Source organism: Canis lupus, chromosome 29, assembly GCF_048164855.1.
Source record: "Canis lupus baileyi chromosome 29, mCanLup2.hap1, whole genome shotgun sequence".
Lineage (NCBI taxonomy): Eukaryota > Metazoa > Chordata > Mammalia > Carnivora > Canidae > Canis > Canis lupus.
Window position 1 is genome coordinate 10,404,017 of NC_132866.1, and position 18,590 is coordinate 10,422,606.

The window sequence follows — 18,590 nt, forward strand, 5'->3', positions numbered from 1 at the left end:
CGTGGACATTGAAATGGTTTGAAAAACTGACTCAGGGGCGGGTTGTTTGCAATCTCTAAGAATTGGCAAGCCCTGGGAGGGGCGGTCCTCCAGGGTCAGCAAGGCCGCAATATGTCAAACCATGAAAAATACAGAATAAAAGGCCTACTAACAACAGTAAGCCCCCAGTACTCAGTCAGGTGTTAGCGCTCGCTCGTCCTGTCTTAAGGGACAACGCACAGCTTTTCCCACTGCCCCCCGCCTCACACCTGAGCTGACCACACAGGAGTTTGAGAGAGCCCTGACCTGGAGGGGCCAGAGTTTTCTCTAAGGAGTTTGGGGGAGTAGACAAGCCATAAGGCTGTCCCATCCTTGTGGGGTGTTGCTGTGAGGGAGAAACCTCATCAAAATGTCCATCAGAATTGAAAGTATTTTCACAGACATCACCTGGCAGGGTCTCACGATTGATTCGCGAGGTGATATCATCATGCCCATTTCACAGATGAGAAACTGAGGTTCAGAGATAGGAAGGGACTGACCCAGGTTTCATAGCTAACCTGTGAGCCACCCTCAGGGACACTGGGCTGTGGATGAGGCACAGGTGGTCAAGAAGCCTCTAGGGAGCCACTGGGGGTATTTGGAGAGGCTTTCGAGCCAGTTGGATGGAGGTTTCTATATCCTGCTCTATCACTTACTGGCTGCTTTAACTTCAGCGAGTTGCTTAGCCTCTCTGGTCCTTAATAGCCTCATTTACAAAATAGGGATTAACACTTGGAACTCTCAGAATTCTTGTCACCATCAAATGAAATACCATGTAAGCTATTCATATTATCCAGCACCCTGCAGGTCCTCAAGAGTAAATACTCAGTGCTCATCAGAAAAGAGATATATAAAAAGAAAAAAGAAAAGAAAAGAAAAGAAAAGAAAAGAAAAGAAAAGAAAAGAAAAGAAAAGAAAAGAAAAGAAAAGAAAAGAGAAAAGAAAAGAAACAATCTCTCTGAGCTTCAGATGCCTCACCTCTACAACAGGAAAAACAATGCCAGCTGTCAAATTTCTCAAAACAAACATCAGGCGAACTTTTTAGAGAGCACGCCACATCGACAGTCTTAACAGTGTCTCCAAAGGGGAGGAGTTGGGGGAGCAAAGTGATAGGGTTTGAAGTTCAGGGTGGATTTTTCTTTTTTAAAGATTTTATGTATTTATTCATGAGAGACAGAGGTAGAGACAGGCAGAGGGAGAAGCAGGCTCCATGTAAGGAGCCTGATGTGGGACTCGATCCCTGGTCTCCAGGATCAGGCCCTGGGCTGAAGGTGGCGCTAAACCGCTGAGCCACCCAGGTTGCCCAGTTCAGGGTGATTTTAAGGCAGTTCTGGAAGGACTGGAAACATTGGGCAGAAATTATGATGTAATACTTCTTGATTGATGAGCGTCATGAGGTGAGGGTCTTGAGTATCCATGAGCAAGCATGTGGTCTAGATAAGAAAATCAGCCTGGAGGCAACTGGGTCACTCAGTCAGTAAAGCATCTGCCTTCAACCCAGCTCCTGATGGCAGGGTCCTTGCTCAGCAGGGAGTCTGCTTCTCCCTCTCCCTCTGCCCCTCCCCTTGCTCATGTTCTTTCTCTCAAAAATAAATAAATAAATAAATAAATAAATAAATAAATAAATAAATAATAAATTCTAAAAGAAAGAAGCAGAGAAATCAGTCTGCAGCCTATTGCCAGCAGCAAGTATTTCATGGAGCATGCAGCTAAATTATTTTGCATGGTCCAGTTTTATGTCAGCAGGAAACCCAGAAAGCATGCTTTGTCCCAGTATTTTTTTTTAGCACAGCAACAGTAAAGTATGTTGGTGTCAGTAATAGTAATACCTCATTGGATCATTGGAGAAATCAAGGGAAGTGGTTTAGAATGTGTGCTCAGCACAACCTCTACTCAGGAACATACTTGTCGATTAGGGGCAGGTGGGCCGTAACTAGAGCAGAAGATGATAAAGCAGTTCTGCTAGGGTGGCCAGTCCCCTGTTTATCCAAGGCTGGGAGGGTTTCCAGGATGCAAACTTGCAGGGTTTTTTTTTTTTTTTTTAAGATTTATTTATATGTTTATTCATGACAGATACACACACAGAGAGAGAGAGAGAGGCAGAGACAAAGGCAGGGGGAGAAGCAGGCTCCATGCAGGGAGCCCGATGTGGGATTCGATCTCAGGTCTGCAGGATCACACCCCGGGGCTGAAGGCAGCGCCAAACTGCTGGGCCACCGGGGCTGCCCCGAACTTTCAGTTTTAAACCAAAACAGCTCCCCCCGCCCATCCCCTGGCAATCACCATTCTACTTATATGAATTTGACAACTATTGGTACCTCGTATTAGTGGAATTATACAGTATCTGTCTCTTTGTGACTTCGCATAATACTTTCAAATGTCATCAGTGTGTCATCTGTATGTGTTAGAACTTCATTTCTTTTTAAGGCTGAATAATACCCCACCGTAGGGATAGACCACATGTTGTTTATCCATTCATCTGTCAGTGGACACTTGGGTTGCTTCCACCTCTTGGCTTTTAGGAAAAATGCTGCCACCAACATACATCAACATGGGTGTACTTTTTTAAAAAAAGCATTTGAAGGGTTAAATCATGTTTGTTTACAAGTCACAGAGTACAAAGGAGGCTCTTAGTGAGTAGAGAGTAGGGTTTCCTGAGTAGCAACGGCTCTCCTCTTCAGCAAGCTTTTGCTAGATTCCTGCTTTGGGGCCTTTGCTGAGGATGCTAAGACAGCCCTTGGGAAGCACCCCAGCTCCTTCTGGAGACACTGCACTGGAAAGAAATAAGCCCTCAGAGGATCCTGCTGTGGGGAGAGCCTGAGATCCTAAACCAACCAGAGACACCCTTGTCATGACAGGTGGAGCTCCACCTCTTTCATTTCTCTTCTGTTCAAAGGAAAAACTGAATCTGAGTGAAGAAATGCCCAGAATTGGGGTTAAAAATAAAGCAACTGGCTTCTTTTCCAAAGAAGACATCCAGATGGCCAACAGACACATGAAAAGATGTTCGACATCACTAATCATCAGGGAAACGCAAATCAAAACCACAATGAGATATCACCACACACCTGTTAGAATGGCTAGTATCAAAAAGACAAGAAATAACAAGTGTTGGCAAGAATGTAGAGAAAAGAGGGCCCTTTCACACTATTAGTGGGAATGCAAACTGGTGCAGCCACTATGGAAAATAGTACAGAGGTTCTTAAAAAAAATAAAAAATAGAAATAGCATATGATCCAGCAATTCCACTTCTGGGTATTTGCCCACAGGAAATGAGAACATTTATTCGAAAAGATCGATGCACCCTTACACCCTACATTTACTGCAACATTATTTACAATGGCCAAGATTTATACAAACAACCTAAGTGTCCATCGGTAGGTGAATGGATAAAGAAGATCACACACACACACACACACACACACACACGCACACACACACACAATGGAATACCATTCAGCCATAAAAAAGAATAAAATTTTGCCATCTGCAAAGACATGGATGGACTGTGAGGCCATTATGTTGATTGAAATAAGATAAAGATATATATACTGTATAATCTCACGGTCTGTGAAATCTAAAAAAACAAAAATTAAAAAAATAAAAATAGGGCAGCCCGGGTGGCTCAGCAGTTTAGCATCGCCTTCAGCCCAGGGTCTGATCCTGGAGACCCGGGATCGAGTCCCACATCGGGGTCCCTGCATGGAGCCTGCTTCTCCCTCTGCCTGTGTCTCTGCCTCTCTCTCTCTCTCCTTTCTGTGTATTCTCATGAATAAATAAATAAAACCTTTAAAAAAAAATAAAATAAAAATAAACCAAGCTCATAGATAAAGAGAAGAGATTGGTGGTTTCCAGAGGTGGAGGCTGAAGGGGGAGGGTGGGAGAAATGGGTGAAGGAGGTCAAATGGTAGAAACTTCCAGTTATAAAATACATAAGTTATGGGGATGTGACGTACAGCATGGTGCCCACAGTTAAATAATACGGTATTGCGTATTTGGAAGTTACTAATAGAGTAAATCTTCAAAGTTTTCATCACAAGAAAAACAGAATTCTGTGTGTGTGGTGGCAAATGTTAAGTAGACTTACTGTGATCATCTCACAATATATACAAATATTGAATCACTATGTTGCATGCCTGAAACTAAGGTAATGTCGTATGTCACTCGCACCTCAATTAAAAAAAAAAAAAAAGGCAGCTCAGGCTCTGGCCTCAGCCGTTTCCCCATCCCTCTTTCCCCGGACGGAGACCAGCACCGCTCACTGGCTTGCTGAATTTCTCTGCTAAAGGCTCGGCTGGCACTGGCCCGTGTAATTCTCACCACTGCCCTGTGAGGAGTTGAGTGTATTATTACCTCCACATTACAGACCAGGAAATTAAGGTTGGGAGGGGTTAAGGGACTAGCAAAAGGTCACGCAGCAGAAGGGACAGGGGAGATGGGATTCTAATTTGGGTTTGTAGGGAGAGAACCTGAGGGGGGGTTTCTTCTCAGCTTCCTAAGTGTGAGCCATCAACCTCTGGGTGATCAGGTCTCCAAGATTAATGAGTCATTGGGACTCTCAAAGCCCTATGTGGAGGTAAACAAGTCAGTATCGCCTCCCGCTTAGGGTTTGTTAGTGACTTTTCCTCCCTCCGGAGAGAAAGGTGGAAATCTATACCTAATTGAGCCCAACGCAAGGGCTCAGGTTTCTCCTGGGGCCCACTTGCTTCCAAACCCCTGGGGGTCCTGGTTGGGTGCTATTCTCAGGAGGGTCCCCCCCCACCCCCCACCACCACTTCCAGCAGGGAAACTAGAACAGATTGACAGCAACTTCAGAGGGAGAGAGCCCTGAGGGCACTTGGCTTAAACCAGATCTGAACTGTTTCCCTCTATCTTGCTCCCAGGGCAGGAGGCCCCCTGCACGGCCCTAACTATGCGGATCTTATCTCCTCCTGGGGAATGATCCCATGGGGATGTGGGAAAGGTCAGCTGTGTGGATGGCCTGGGGGCCTGGGGGTAGGCTCAGTGCCTTTTGCTGCAAAGGGCCTACGTCCTAGGCATGGGTACACCGCGCGCCCCTGTGTCCTCCTAAGACACACCAGCGAGCTCGGAGTGGGCGGTAGCAACACGGCACCTGGCCCGCAAGACAGGGGAAAATCATTGTCGCCTAACTCTGGGAAATGAAAAAGGGGTGGTGGAAAAGGGGGTGGGCGGGGGGTGGGGGTGACTGGGTGACGGGCACTGAGGGGGGCACTTGATGGGATGAGCACTGGGTTTTATGCTATATGTTGGCAAATTGAACTCCAATAAAAAAATATGTAAGAAAAAAAAAGGAAATCATTATCAGGTGTTATTAAGCTCTTATTTGACAACGCTTAAAATTGGCTCAACCTTGAACATGGGTGCGGGATGAGACACTCCATCACCCTAGAGTAGTGGGTCTGAAATGCCACCTCCTCTCAATTCACACACTACATACACTATTTCTGTCACTTCTGTGTTCCCCTAGTGTGGTTGTTTCCATTTTTAATTAAGTCGATTATCTTATTCCTTGGTAATTTTTAAAAGTATCAGTGGAGGTCAAGGGACAAACCTGTACCAGTATCCATGTATCATACACAGAGAGTCACCATAAAAATAAGTGCGATGAACACCGCTCAGCAATGAGAATGAACAATCTCCAGATACACACAGTAACCTGGAAGCTTCAGGAAAGGAGCTGGGCCCGGGTGAGTCCATTCGTATGAATGATGTGACACACAGGCAGATGTAACCTGTGCTCTCAAGAGCCAGGAGAGTGGTCACCCTTTGGGGAGGGAGATGGTGACACCAGAGGGATGAGGCCCAGGGCGCCCCGGCTCCCAGAACATTTTGTTTTCTGAATTCAGAATTATCTGGCCGCTGGTTTCTCAGATCATACAGTCTGTGATAATTCACCCAGTTGAACACCACTTGAGGTGCTCAACTTCGATATTTTTAAAAAGTTAAAAACCAGGGAAACCCAGGGAACCAGCATGGGTGCTTGTTAAATCCTAGGGGGAGACCATGCTGGGCTAAGGGCTCTGAGCCTGAGCAGGGCTCCCTGCCACAGAGAAGAGGAGTCAAGGGTCTGCTCCTCCTCCTCAGAAGGTTCGGAGGAGGACTAGGGAGGACATGGCTTGCTCACGGAGAGATCTCGAGTCCCAGCACCTGGGAAGTCACAGAAGGAGGCAGCGGCAGGCCACTTGCTGCTCCAGGTAAATGCCTGCAGCGGGGTCCGAGGTCCGGGTGGAGAGCTGGGGACTCTACGCAGCGGGAGGCAGGCGTGCAGGGGGCAGGTGGCAGGTGGCAGACGGCAGGCCGGGGGCTGGGGGACCAGCGGTCGTCAGAGCTGAAGCTGCAGTGCCAGGGGCCAAGTGGGGTGGAGGGCTGGGAATAGCAGGAGGGCGGTGCCCCAGGTTGGCTTTGGAGCCTCCCCAGTGTCACCTGCACCCATATCTCTTATCTGGCCTAAGAAGTGGGCTAATGCCTCCACCCTCCCAGGCCTGGGCCAGCCGGCGGAAGGGGTCCAGTTTCCCAGGTTGGCAACACCTCCGTGCCCCCCCTTCACATCCAGGTTCTCAGGTGCCTGGAACCTAAAGGACACACCTGCCCACCCTCTGCGTCAGCAGGGCGTCCCATCCACGGGCCACCGCGGGAGCCCTGCAGGGCCCCCACCCGGAGCGCTGAGCCAGAGCAGCCAGGGCGCCCTCCGCCCCCACTTGGGCGGGCCTCCTGGGGCTGCTTTAGTATTAAGCGTTAATGATTAAATCCGGGGTTCTCCATTAACCCGCGCCAGCCTCTGTCCCCAGGCCGCCTAGGAGCCTCCTCCTTTGAAATGCCACGTAAAAATGATAGATGCTCTCTTCCTCCCTCCCGGATTGGCAGGCCCTCTTTCCCTTTAAAGTTGAAGTCGGGTGTGCCCCCCACCCTTAAACACAGAAGCTCCAGGCAACCAGGGCCGCATGGGTCAGGGGACATGAGGAGCAGCAAGCGGTGGCCGGTGGCTGGTGGCCCGGGGCCTGGGCAGCCAGGAGCCCATGGCGCTGCGCTCAGGGCGGGCCTGCTTCTCAGCCAAGAGGTGGTGGCGATCACAGTGACACGGACCATGGGGAGAAAGCTTGACCTGTGCACTAGCAAGGCCACCGAATGGGAGAGGATGTAGGCGCCGCTGGTGAATTCTGAATTCTGCGCCCACCGGCTCGGAGCGGGGAGCGGGGACCAGCAGCACTGGCATCGCCTGTGAGCTTGTTAGAAACTTGTTAGAAATGTGGGATCTCCGGGCGCGGAGTCAGAACCTGAGCTTCCCTGGGATTGCCAGGTGACTCCTGTGGACGCCACTGCCGGGGAGCACGGCCTACCTACCTACCTACCTAACCAGTGGTTCTCGTAGTAAGAGTAACAGTCCTGGGGAAGGTGTGTTGAGTGCCTATTAGGAGCAGCATCATTCTAAGCACTTTGTATCATTATTCTTTTTAATCCGTGCAACATGCCAGATACACCATTTTGTGGATGCCAAGGTGGAGGGAGTGAGGTTCAGGGAGATTTGGTGTCTTGCCAAAAGTCACATGTGGAGGGATGAGAAGCCCAGGCTGGGACAGCCTCGAATACGAGCACCCACACAGAAACCCCTCCTAGGTTAGCTTCTTGGTGTGTGTGCCACACAGCAAGTTGGGGACTGTCCTTTGGAACAATCAGAGGCCAACTCCTGGTGGCTTGGGGTGTATCTGGTTGAGATGGGTCAATCGAAAGCACACTTGGTCACAGAAAGACATTCTCTTCGTGGCACCCACTTGCAACTGCTGGAGACTGTTGAGACCTCTCATCTCCCTACTCCAGCTTTCGGGAAGTGCTAGGTGTAAGCAACCCCCGCTGCACATGTACCCCCAGGTCCTCTGTGGTGCCACAAAAGGGTTAAATTAGGACTCAGCCACTACATAAATCTGTGTTTATCTGCTGCAAAGTAAGCTATTTAGGTTTCTGATTTACAATCCTCGGTTTTCATAAAAGTCAGTCATTCCCAGTAAAAGAATGTGGGTTAGATTTATAGGATCTGCGTTAGTCTTTAAAGCCCAAAGCTGGTCTATGACTCACTCGCTTTAATGTTTTTGCTCTAGTCGGGAGATATTCATGTGCAAAGAGAAAGATTCAGATCTCTGCCTTAAAAAATAAGACTTTTGGGGGGAACTAATTATAATGGCGTCAATTGTACTATGCTTGTAAACTTGCCGTCAGCAGGCCCCCCTGGAGCCTGTTTTCCAAGGGTTTTATTCCACAATAAAATGTGCTCTGGTTTGCAGCTTGGCATATAAGACCTCCAATGGTATGAGCGCATGTTTTTTCCTACCAAATTATTAGAAATAAACAGCCCACCAGTGGAAAGGCAGAAAAATTATAAGCAAGGAAAATAAATCTTGGAATGTTTGCGTTTGGTGACTTTAATAAAATCGGTCACTTAGCCCAACAGCCCAACTGGCGAAACGGAGCCAGCCTGGTATTTTTATTTTAACTTGAGTTTGTGTTTTGCCAGTGTGAAATGGGGTCAAGGCAAGGCACCATGGAAAAAGGCTTTGATGTCTCCTTGAAAAATATTTTGCACTGGGACTTTATGGCATTTCGTGCCCCTCTCTCCCCTCCCACCCCCGCCCCCAGCTTGATGAACTGCATGTCTAACCCATGACCATCACACATAATAAAATATAGCCATCACCAGCAGTCCTCTTTCCAGCCCTCCCCCCTCCCCCAGAGAAGTCAGAACTCAAGGCAGGACGCTTAATACAAAATAAAAATGCTGATCGGAATAGCCAAATATAATGAAAGGGGATGGAGGAAATTAGCCTTTTAAACTCTCTCCAAAGCAAAGCCAGGGTGAGGTGCCCAAGTGCAGGAGGCGGGGAGGGGAGGAAGGTTGCATGGACTGGGCTGTGGCCAGTTCTATTTAAACTAGGTTAGGAGGGAAGTTTTGCCAGTGTGGGAGAAGCAGGGAAGGAGAAATTAAAGGGATGACAGAGAGCAAGGAGCCCAGGATACAATCAAGCTCTCCTTCACCATACGTGTGAGAGAGAAAGGTGTGCCTGTATTTACACGAGCTTTTTATTTTTTTTATTTTTTTTTATTTTATTTTTTTACACGAGCTTTAACTTTGTCTCCGCATGGGACATTAGAGATGGCGGGTGGTGAAATGACAGACCAAAGTCAAAAAGTATCTACTATTTGTCGTGGTCAGGAAAGGTTTCCTGTGGGCCTGCAAAGTGCAGGCTGAGTGCAACCTCCCTCTGAACACACAGATGCGTGTGACTTGTCCTTAATTTTTTCCCAAACTCATGCTGTAGTGGATGAGTGGGCAGAGGGTTTCGGTACAAGTAAGCAGCACATGCAGAACAGTCCAGATCGACCGTGTGTGGCTCGTTCATGTTTCAGTGGGGCTGCGACCAAAATACTGTTGGGTTTCTTCCTTAATTTGTCTTCACCTTCACCTTAGTGCAGGGAATTATGGTAGGTAGGTCCTCTGGGACTCTCAAAAATGAACAAAATGTGGTCCTGGCCTGAGTTCAGCAGCACAAGGAAATGCACAGAGCACTCCAGTAGACCTCAAAGAAACAGGTAAGGGCAGTAAAGAGAGAGAATATGTGTGAATCCAGAAACTGGGGGAAGCTGCACGGAGCAGGTGGTGTTTCTACGGTTCTTGAAGACTCAGTGGTGACTTGCACGTAGAGGTGAGGAAGCAAGGATAACCCAGGGAGAAAGAAAAATGAAAAAAAAAAAGTTTCAAAGTAGGAAGGTTGGCCTGTTTGGAAGGAGGCAGGAGCTCTTTATAGGTGCTTTTTCCTGGAACATGTGAGGAGTCTAGAGGATAGGAAAGGGATCTCAGGCCAGGTATGGACCACCTTTCTCACTTGCTGAGGAAACTGGACTTAGTCCTGTGAGTAGTGGGGCCTTTCCTGACCCACCGAGTCTGGGGTCTGCATCCTTATTTGTGGCCCTAGCATATTCTCTCCTTCCCTCCCTATTACAAAACGCTTCACCCTGTAGTAGAGCTTCCTGTTTGTCTGCCCCATTGGATCATGAGCCTTCAGAGTCTTGGTCACCATTCTGATCCTAGCTCCTAATGTGATGCTCCAGCACATGATAGATATTTAAGAAATATCAGATGTAGAATGAATGAAATGGATGTTTCATGGTAATGAACTGAAGACTGGTAGCAGGGACAGACAGCCCAGAGCCATTGGACTTTGGGCTTAGGGTAGACTGGAGCAGGGGGAACCAGGATGCAGAGATCCTTTGGCATTGGCTGGCAGTTGGGGGGGAGGGGTGGTCCGCTGGAGAAATTAGGATGCAGAGATTTTGGAAATGATGAATGAAGCAGAATGAATGAATGAATGAATGAATGAATGAATGAATGAATTCAGTTAGGGATACAGTGCATTTGAAGTGTGCTATGCCTCTGAATAGAGGCTTTGCAGCAGTCGGGTAGAAATTTAGTATAGAAACATCTGCGCCGTGAGCTCCAAGAGAGACAATGCAAAGAAAAAGCCAAGACTAGAGCCCAGGAGGTTGCCTGTTTGGGGGAGATGGAACATCAGACACTGAATTGGAAATTCCCTTTTCTGTGATTCCCCCTCCCCTCTACCTATTTTAGTGTAAATCAGTTTGGATTCACAGGGGGTCATCCAATTTCCCTCTGATATTGTTTTGATCTTACCCCCATAAATTGGAGGTCTCTTTAGGCATTGAAGTGCACCCCCCTCCAGCCCAATGGGGAGTAGCCCAGCTGTCAGAAGCCTTGAACTCTGTGTCACGTTGTGATAAACAGCCCCGGACAGTGGACAGGCCTCCACTCTGTAGGCTCTGTGCATCGGCTCTTTTGTAGTACACAGGCAATTATCTAGTGTGAGAGCATCTAAGAGCAGGTGTTTTCTGCTCCCATGATGGAGCTGGTTGAGAGGACGCATGGGTGATGAAGAGCAGGGTTGGCCCTCTTTGCCAAGGAGCAAGGAAATAGAAATATGGTTGACTACAGGTCAGAAATGACAGTGAGGGAGACAGATGGGGCCAGAATGGGGTGAAGGGCAGGAGGTGAATGTTATAAACTAGGAAAGATTGGCCTAAGCTGAGCCTGGGAGGGGAGAGTATTTCTAGAGATTCCAAGTAAGTGAATCAGGAAGGAGAGGTAACAGAGAAGATCCTGCCCATGGAGCCACGTCAGGCTAGAGCCAGGGCCTCTACCTGAATACCCAGCTGAGAAGGGCCTGGTGTCCTTGAGGGGTAGAGAGAGAGTGAGGGAAGACTTCCCTGGCCAAGGAATCCCATAGGACTTAGAAGACAAGAGCTGTCCATTAAGCTGGCCTCTGAGCCAGGGGATGCCTCCTACCTTCCGCCCAGGTCACATCGCTAGCAAAACAGTCTTTCCTCTGGGCAGCTTGTCTGGGGTAGTGTGAGATCACTTGGTTACTCACCCTTGACCCCGAAGGAGAATACAGAACAGATTGTCCTCATCTTCCCGATGGAGATGTCAGAAGTGCCCAGGGTGGCCTCAAGCATGTTCCCAATATTACTCAAGATGTTTCTGGACTATGTGCCTCAAACCAGCTGCTCTGTTCTCCATGCCATGCTCTAGTCAGTAAAGGCTGCTGAGAAGAACTGACCTTCTGCAGAGGATTTATTTACATTTCCAGAAGAAGACATGCTTTTACCGAAAGGATCCTCCCAGAAGCAAACAGCAGTGGTCCCCATAATGGGTAGGATCAGCTGAGGTAGAGTCCAGCCGCAGCAGTGATGTCACCTTGGCGGGATCTCCAGAGTCTGGGGGCTTAGTCCTGGCAGGAGTCACATGGCACATTTAAAGTAATTTAGAAAGGAATTTTTGTACACATGCCACGAAACTACCATTTAACCCATTTTAAAGTGTATGATTCATTGGTATTTAGTACATTCACAACGTTGTGCAACCATTAACCATTCCAGAACATTTTCATCCCCCCAAAAGGAAACCATGTATGTGTTAAGCAATCACTCCCATTTTCATCTCCCCCCATCAGCTTCCTGGCTCTATGGATTTGCCTATCCTGGCAAATAGGCAAGTTGTCTGAAATCCTATAATAATATATGTGAAATCATATAATAGATGAAATCATATAGGTGAAATCATATAATAATATATGGCCACTTTGGTCTGGCTTTTTTTACTTAGCACCCCTTTTCAGGGCTCATCTATTTCATAGCATTTATCAAGACATCATGCCTTTCGGTTGCTGAATAATATCCCACTGTATAGATATCACACATTTTGTTCATCCATTCATCTACTGATGTACATTTGAGTTGCTACCACCTTTTGGCTATTGTGAATAATGCTTCCGCTGAACGTTCATACTAATTTTTATTTGAACCCCTTTTTTTCTAATTCTTTTTGGTATATACGTGGGAATACAATTGTTGGATCATATGGTAAATCTATGTTTAACTTATTGAGGAACTACTAGACCGTTCCTCACAGTGGCTATTTCATTTTACATTCCCACCAGCGAGGTATGAGGGTTCCACTTTCTCTACAGCCTCACCCAGACTTGGTTTTTCTCTTTTATTTCTCGGATAACTATCCTAGTGTATGTGAAATGATATTTTGCTGTGTTTTGATTTGCATCTCCCTGTTGATAAGGATATTAAGCATCTTTTCATGTGCCTGCTGGCCATATTTTCTCTGGAGAGATGCCTACTCAGACCCTTGACCCATTTATTAATTGGATTGTCTTTTTATTATTGAGTTGTAACCATTTTTTATATGTTCTGGATATTAGACTCTTCTTAGATATCTGACTTGTAAGTGCTTTCTCCCACTCTAAAGGTTGTCTTTTCACTTTCTTGCTAGTGTTCCTTGGTGGACCAAAGTTTCTAATTTTGATGAAATCCTAGCTATTTTTTTCTTTTGTTGTTTGTGCCCTTTTTTTTTTTTTTTTTTTTTTTTTTTTGGCCATATCTAAGAATCTATTGATAAATCCAAGGTCGTGAAGACTTACCCATATGTTCTAAGAGTTTTATAGTTTTAGCAGCAATATTTATGTCTAACAGGAACATTTTCAAGAGGTGTGTGCAGAGTAAAAGAGGACCAATAAGAAATGGTGCAGAACCTAGGGGCAAGGCAGGCAGGGGTGCTGTTAGCACCCATAAGCCTGGAGACGGAAGAGAGAGAGGAACAGGTGGAATCAAGGCCGCAGCTGGGTGGAAGGGGAAGGGACTGACTACCTGGTGTGGTGTACTTTGGGGGAGGGATGCACCCATCCACAACCCACACGGAGAGAAGCTGGGGGATCTCCTCTGTTTTCTGATCTTTGCTGATGCTTCCATTGGCTGAGTCCCACCCGAAATGAGAGGACAGGGGAACCACTAGATGCAATTGCTCCAGGTCCGTCTCCTGGGGCACTGAGCAACTTGGAGGAGGTGCGGAGTGTAAATCTGGGGGTGTGGCCAGCAGGATAATAGCCCCCAAAGATCTGCTGGTCTTAATCCTCACAATCTGAATACATTGCTGCTGTGGTTAAGGACCTTGAGAGGAGCAGATTGTCCTGGCTGATATGCTTTGGCATAATATGATTACGAGAGTCCTTATAAGGGGAAGGCAAGAAGGTCATTGTGAGAGTTTGAAAATGCTACTGCTTTGAAGATGGAGAGAAACACCACGAGCCAGAGAGTGCGAGTGGCCTTTAGAGGCTAAAAAAAAGCAAAGAAACAAGATTCTTCCCTAGAGCCTCCAGAAGGAACGTGGCCCTGAGGAGTCCATAATTTTAACCCAATGAAACCTGCTTTGGACTTAGGACCTCTAAAACTGCACGATAATAAATTTGTGTTGATTTAAGCCATTATGTTTGTAGTAATTTCTTATAGCAGTAATAACTAACACAAGAGGGACAGGTGGCAGTTCCCTCTGCCTCCTTCTGCCTGGGGAGACCTGGGGTTACTAGTCCTAGAAGAACTGCAGGTGACCATATTTACTTGCTGTGGGAAGACCCCATTTCACGAGTCTTGGTCACTGCTTTCTCTAGAGGAGGAGGTGATTGTATTACGCAGGATTCACTCAGAGGAGTAGATTCACGCTGAGGGATGGGGAATCGGGGATTTATTCCAGGAATTGGGTTTTATGCAATACTGGAATCTGGTGGAAAGTTCTGTGCAAGACTGTGGCCTCTAATGTTGAGTCTGAAGTTGATTAGGTCAGCCAGACTGGCAGTGAGGAAGGAAAGATGATGTGGAGTGCAGGAGAGCAGGGATCCGTTGGAATCCACCAATGGGGAGGGGTGGGGAGTGGGCTGGAACCCAAACTATCTCCCATGCAGCTTTGATGACAGTGACCTGCCATAGGGACTGTGCCCTGAGCCACAGAAGTCATGGGCACCCAGCCCAGGACTTGGAGATGTTGAAGAGGAGACCCAGAGGGCACTGACAAGGCTGCCCCAGGCCAACAAAGTGCCTATACCAACCCTCGAGAGCATAGAATGTCCACTGTACCATTGTGTCTTCCAAATTTGCCACAGGTGTGTCCTGTGGTCAACCAGAGCCCAGAATCATACAGGAAGGGGAATTCTGGGACTCATGATTGAGCCTAACTGGGTTAATATGTTTCAAATCAATGGTGTGGAAGAGTAAGCATTTGTTAAGTGCTTACTACTTATTACCTCCTTCAATCACCTTGCAGTTATGTCTACTTCACAGGCAAGGAAACTAAAGCTCAGGATTACATACCTTCCCAAAACATGTAGCTACTCCAAAGAAGACACACAAATGGCCAATAGGTGCATAAGAAGATGCTCAATGCAATGATCCATTAGAGATATGCAAACCCAAAACACAGTGAGAGGCCTCTTCACACCCACTAGGATAGTTATAATAATAATTTTTTTTAAAAAAGACATAACGTGTATTAGAAAGGCTGTAGAGAAATTGCAAGCTTCATGCACTGCTGGTGGGAATGTAAAGTGGGGCTGCCAGTTTGGAAAGCAATCTGGCAGTTCCTCAAAATGGCATACATGTAGAGTCACCACACGACCCAGCAATTCCACTCCCAGGGACAAGGAAAAGATAAGCATACATCCGTGCCAAAAGTGGCTCACCAATGTCTTCAGCAGCCTTATTCGTAATAGCTAAAAAATGGAAACAACCCACATGTCCATCAACAAGTAAATGGGTAAATAAAAGATATTTCCACACAATGGAATATTACTCAGCCATAAAAAAAGAATGAAGCAGCGACACACGACAACATAGATGAGCCTTGAAAACATTATGCTGAGTGAGAGAACCCAGACACAAATGGCCACCTGTTGCGTGATTCCATCGATATGAAATATCTAACGCAGGCAAGTCCATAGAGATGGAAGGTGGATTAGTGGTTGCTGAGGGCTGAGGGGTTAAGGGTAAATGGACAGTGACTGCTAGCGGGCACAGGTTTTTTTTACATGGGGTAATCAAAATGTTCTAAAATTGATCATAGGGATGATCTGCGAATATACTAGAAACCTATGAATTGCTATATACAAAGTCTATGGGCAGAATGCTTGGTATATATATATCTCAATAAAGCTGTTTTGTTTTGTTTTGTTTTAAATCATGCCACTAGTAAAGAGCAAAACACAGAATCCCACCAGGGTTGTTCTGACTTCAAAACCATACCCCCTCTCAGTAAAAATGGATCCCCAACTGGGTGGAAGGGTCACCAGTGAGCTTGTTACACATACAGATTGCGTGGCATCCCCGGAGTCCAGGCGAGTAGAGGTGGTGAGGTCGGGAGTGTTCGTGCTTGACAAGATCCAGATGAGTGGAGTGTCAGAGGTCTGTGGCCACATCTGGAAAACCACTGTCCCTGGCTCTACCAGGTAGGACTTCTGCATCTCACAGCTAACAGGTCGTTAGTCGGTGAAATACGAGCAAGTGGGTGAGTAGAGGGAAAGGAAGGAAGGAGAAAGAGACATGGAAGCTCATGGACCTGGACATGTATCAGAGGGAGATGCGGTGGGGGGCCAGGTCAGCGGTCCATTCAAGGGGGAGCACTTCAAAGAGTAAAGGAATGTCAAAGGTGTGTGGAAATTTCTCCAGAAGTGAGAGAGAGAGAGAAAGAGAGAGAAAGCAAATACACACTGGCCCAGTTTGCCACCTGCCCGGGGCTTCCGGGATGACTTGCTTCACACACTCAAGTGTAATCCTTGAGAGGAAGAGAATTTCAGTGAACTTGAGGTAACCAGTTCTCTGGGGCTTCTTTTAGAAGAACTAATCTGGACAAGCTTGGAAAGCACCCAGCAGTGGTTAAATTTCAATCTTTTTGTGCTGTTACATCTTTGTTCCCTTTACCTTCTCCTTGAAGTGGAAGTGATTGATGCTTAAGTAACTTTGGCTATTGAGTAATGTTTATTCAGACTGCAGGGGAACCAGATAGGGCTTAAAAATGAGGTGGGTATTTTTCCTTTGAATGGCACAAGTTGAGCCTTTGAAAGTCAAGTGTATTCCCAGTTGCGCAGTATAATAAAGAGAGGGGGGGCCAGCGGGTGAAAGGTCTCCTGCAGATGATCAATGTACAGAAGTTAAGTGGGGAGCTCAAACAGTCTCCTGAAGCCACCTGAGCCAAAGTCCCGGGTTATAAATATTGACTGGGGCCTGGATTGTTTTGAGGAGATCTGAGGTCTTGTGGTGAGCACTTTTGACCTAGGAACTGGAGGGCTTTGTAAATAACTTTCTAAAGCTCTGAGGAAAGAGGCAAGGCCTGTTCCCATATTTCAGACCTTCTGTAGATAATAATGGCAGTCCCAGCCCCACCCGCCACCTCAGAGGTACCCAGAGACTAGCAAGAAAAAGAAATCTCCCCCCAACACCAGTGATGGCGGTGATCACCTCCAGAGGAGCCCGAACGCCTCCATGTGTGGGCTCCTTCCTGTCCATTGGCTCCAGTTGGCGTGCAGCAGCAGCCAACAGGGCTCAGGCCGGTCCAAAACACACCCAAAGCTTTGGCTTGGCACGCTATTATTTGATCTTAAAATCTAAAAATATGTAAGCAAAAGCAGGAAAAAGTAATTGTCTTCATTTCGCTAGGGTAGTCTAACAATTGAAATTGGTCGTCTTTGAACCTATGGATTGAAGATGGGGTGCGGGACCTACACTCTCTTGAGAAGCACAGGGTAGTTACAATTTTCTGAGCCCTGGGTGAGGGCATCATTGATGAGTGTCGAAACAGCCCTCTCCTTCTGGGGAGGGGGTGAGGGGTGGTGAAAGGAAGAGCTGAGGCCTCTACGTATTCCTCCCTAGAGCTTCCAGAAGGCGTGTCACCCTGCACCACCTCACGTTTCGCCTGATGCCTGGGTTGGACTTCAGGCCCACACGCCTGTAACATGGGTTTGTGCTGTTTCAAGCCAGGACGCGTGTGAGGTTTTGTTACATCATCAATAGAAAACTAGTACCTGGGTTCCAAGATTGTGGATGTACGAGTTCTTTGAAAAGTGCCATCTAGACGGAAATTGGAAGAGTCCCTGTTGCTCAGAGGCCAGGAGGGGTGGAGACGTCTGCTGAATTGAGACCGCATCCCTGCAGATGAATTTGTCAGACTGACCGCCCCTGTTTGTTTGGGGCCCTCTCCAGGTGGAGAAAACTCTCAAAGACCTAGATGCTCAAAGTCACCCCTCCTGCACCCACTGAGGCAGGTACGTTCGTCCCCAGCAGAGGGGGAGGCCACGGGACAGACACGAGGAGCTCCAACCCTGGGGTCCTTGACCTCGGCCCATGGTTCTCAACCCTGTGGTCACACTGAAATCACATGGAGGGCTTTGAAGGCCTTCCAGCAAGTGCCCCCCACCCCCACCCCAGGGATTCAGACTGGCTCGGTCTGCGGGGCGGCCTGGCCACCAGGGTCTTGGAAACACTCCCGCAGGAGCGGCCGGGACCAGAGCTGGGAAGCGCTGGGAGCCGCTGGCCAAGAGCGGCCACCCCCCGGGCAGCAGGAGAATCGTCCCTCTCGGGGCCCAGGGACGTCGGTGTCCAATTTCTCCCAGCCCCTGCAGCCTGGCTGGCGTCAGTTTGCCCACGAAGCCAGCTCCTCCCAGACAGGCAGGCTCAACCATAAATTTTAATTCAAAACTTTTCCTTTTTATTATTTTCAAATGCTCAAGGCCCCGAATGTGACGAGCGGCTTTCCTCATGCTCTGACCTGCAGAAAAGCAGCCTCCCCCCGCGAGCTTCCCTTTGACCAGGTGCGTCATATTTCAGCAGCCTCACCCCGACACACACGCACGCCCCCGCCCTGCACACACACACGTTCAGCTGGTTCTCCTCTGCATCCGTGGATACTGTTCTATCCAGTGCGAAGCCAGTGACTTCACCCTGCTACACTCTTTGTGTGGCGGCTCCTTCTCTGGGGCCAAATGGAAAGAGAATCCAGATAATCGTGGATAATGTAAGTGCTGACAGGTACGGGCGCATGACTCCACCTGTACAGGTCGCCTCCTCAGTGAAGCCCGTGTAACTTGTCGGAGCATGAGTTACTGCTGCTCGGCGGCATGAGCTCACCTGCATTCCTGGGCTGATGTGTGTCTTGACTGCAC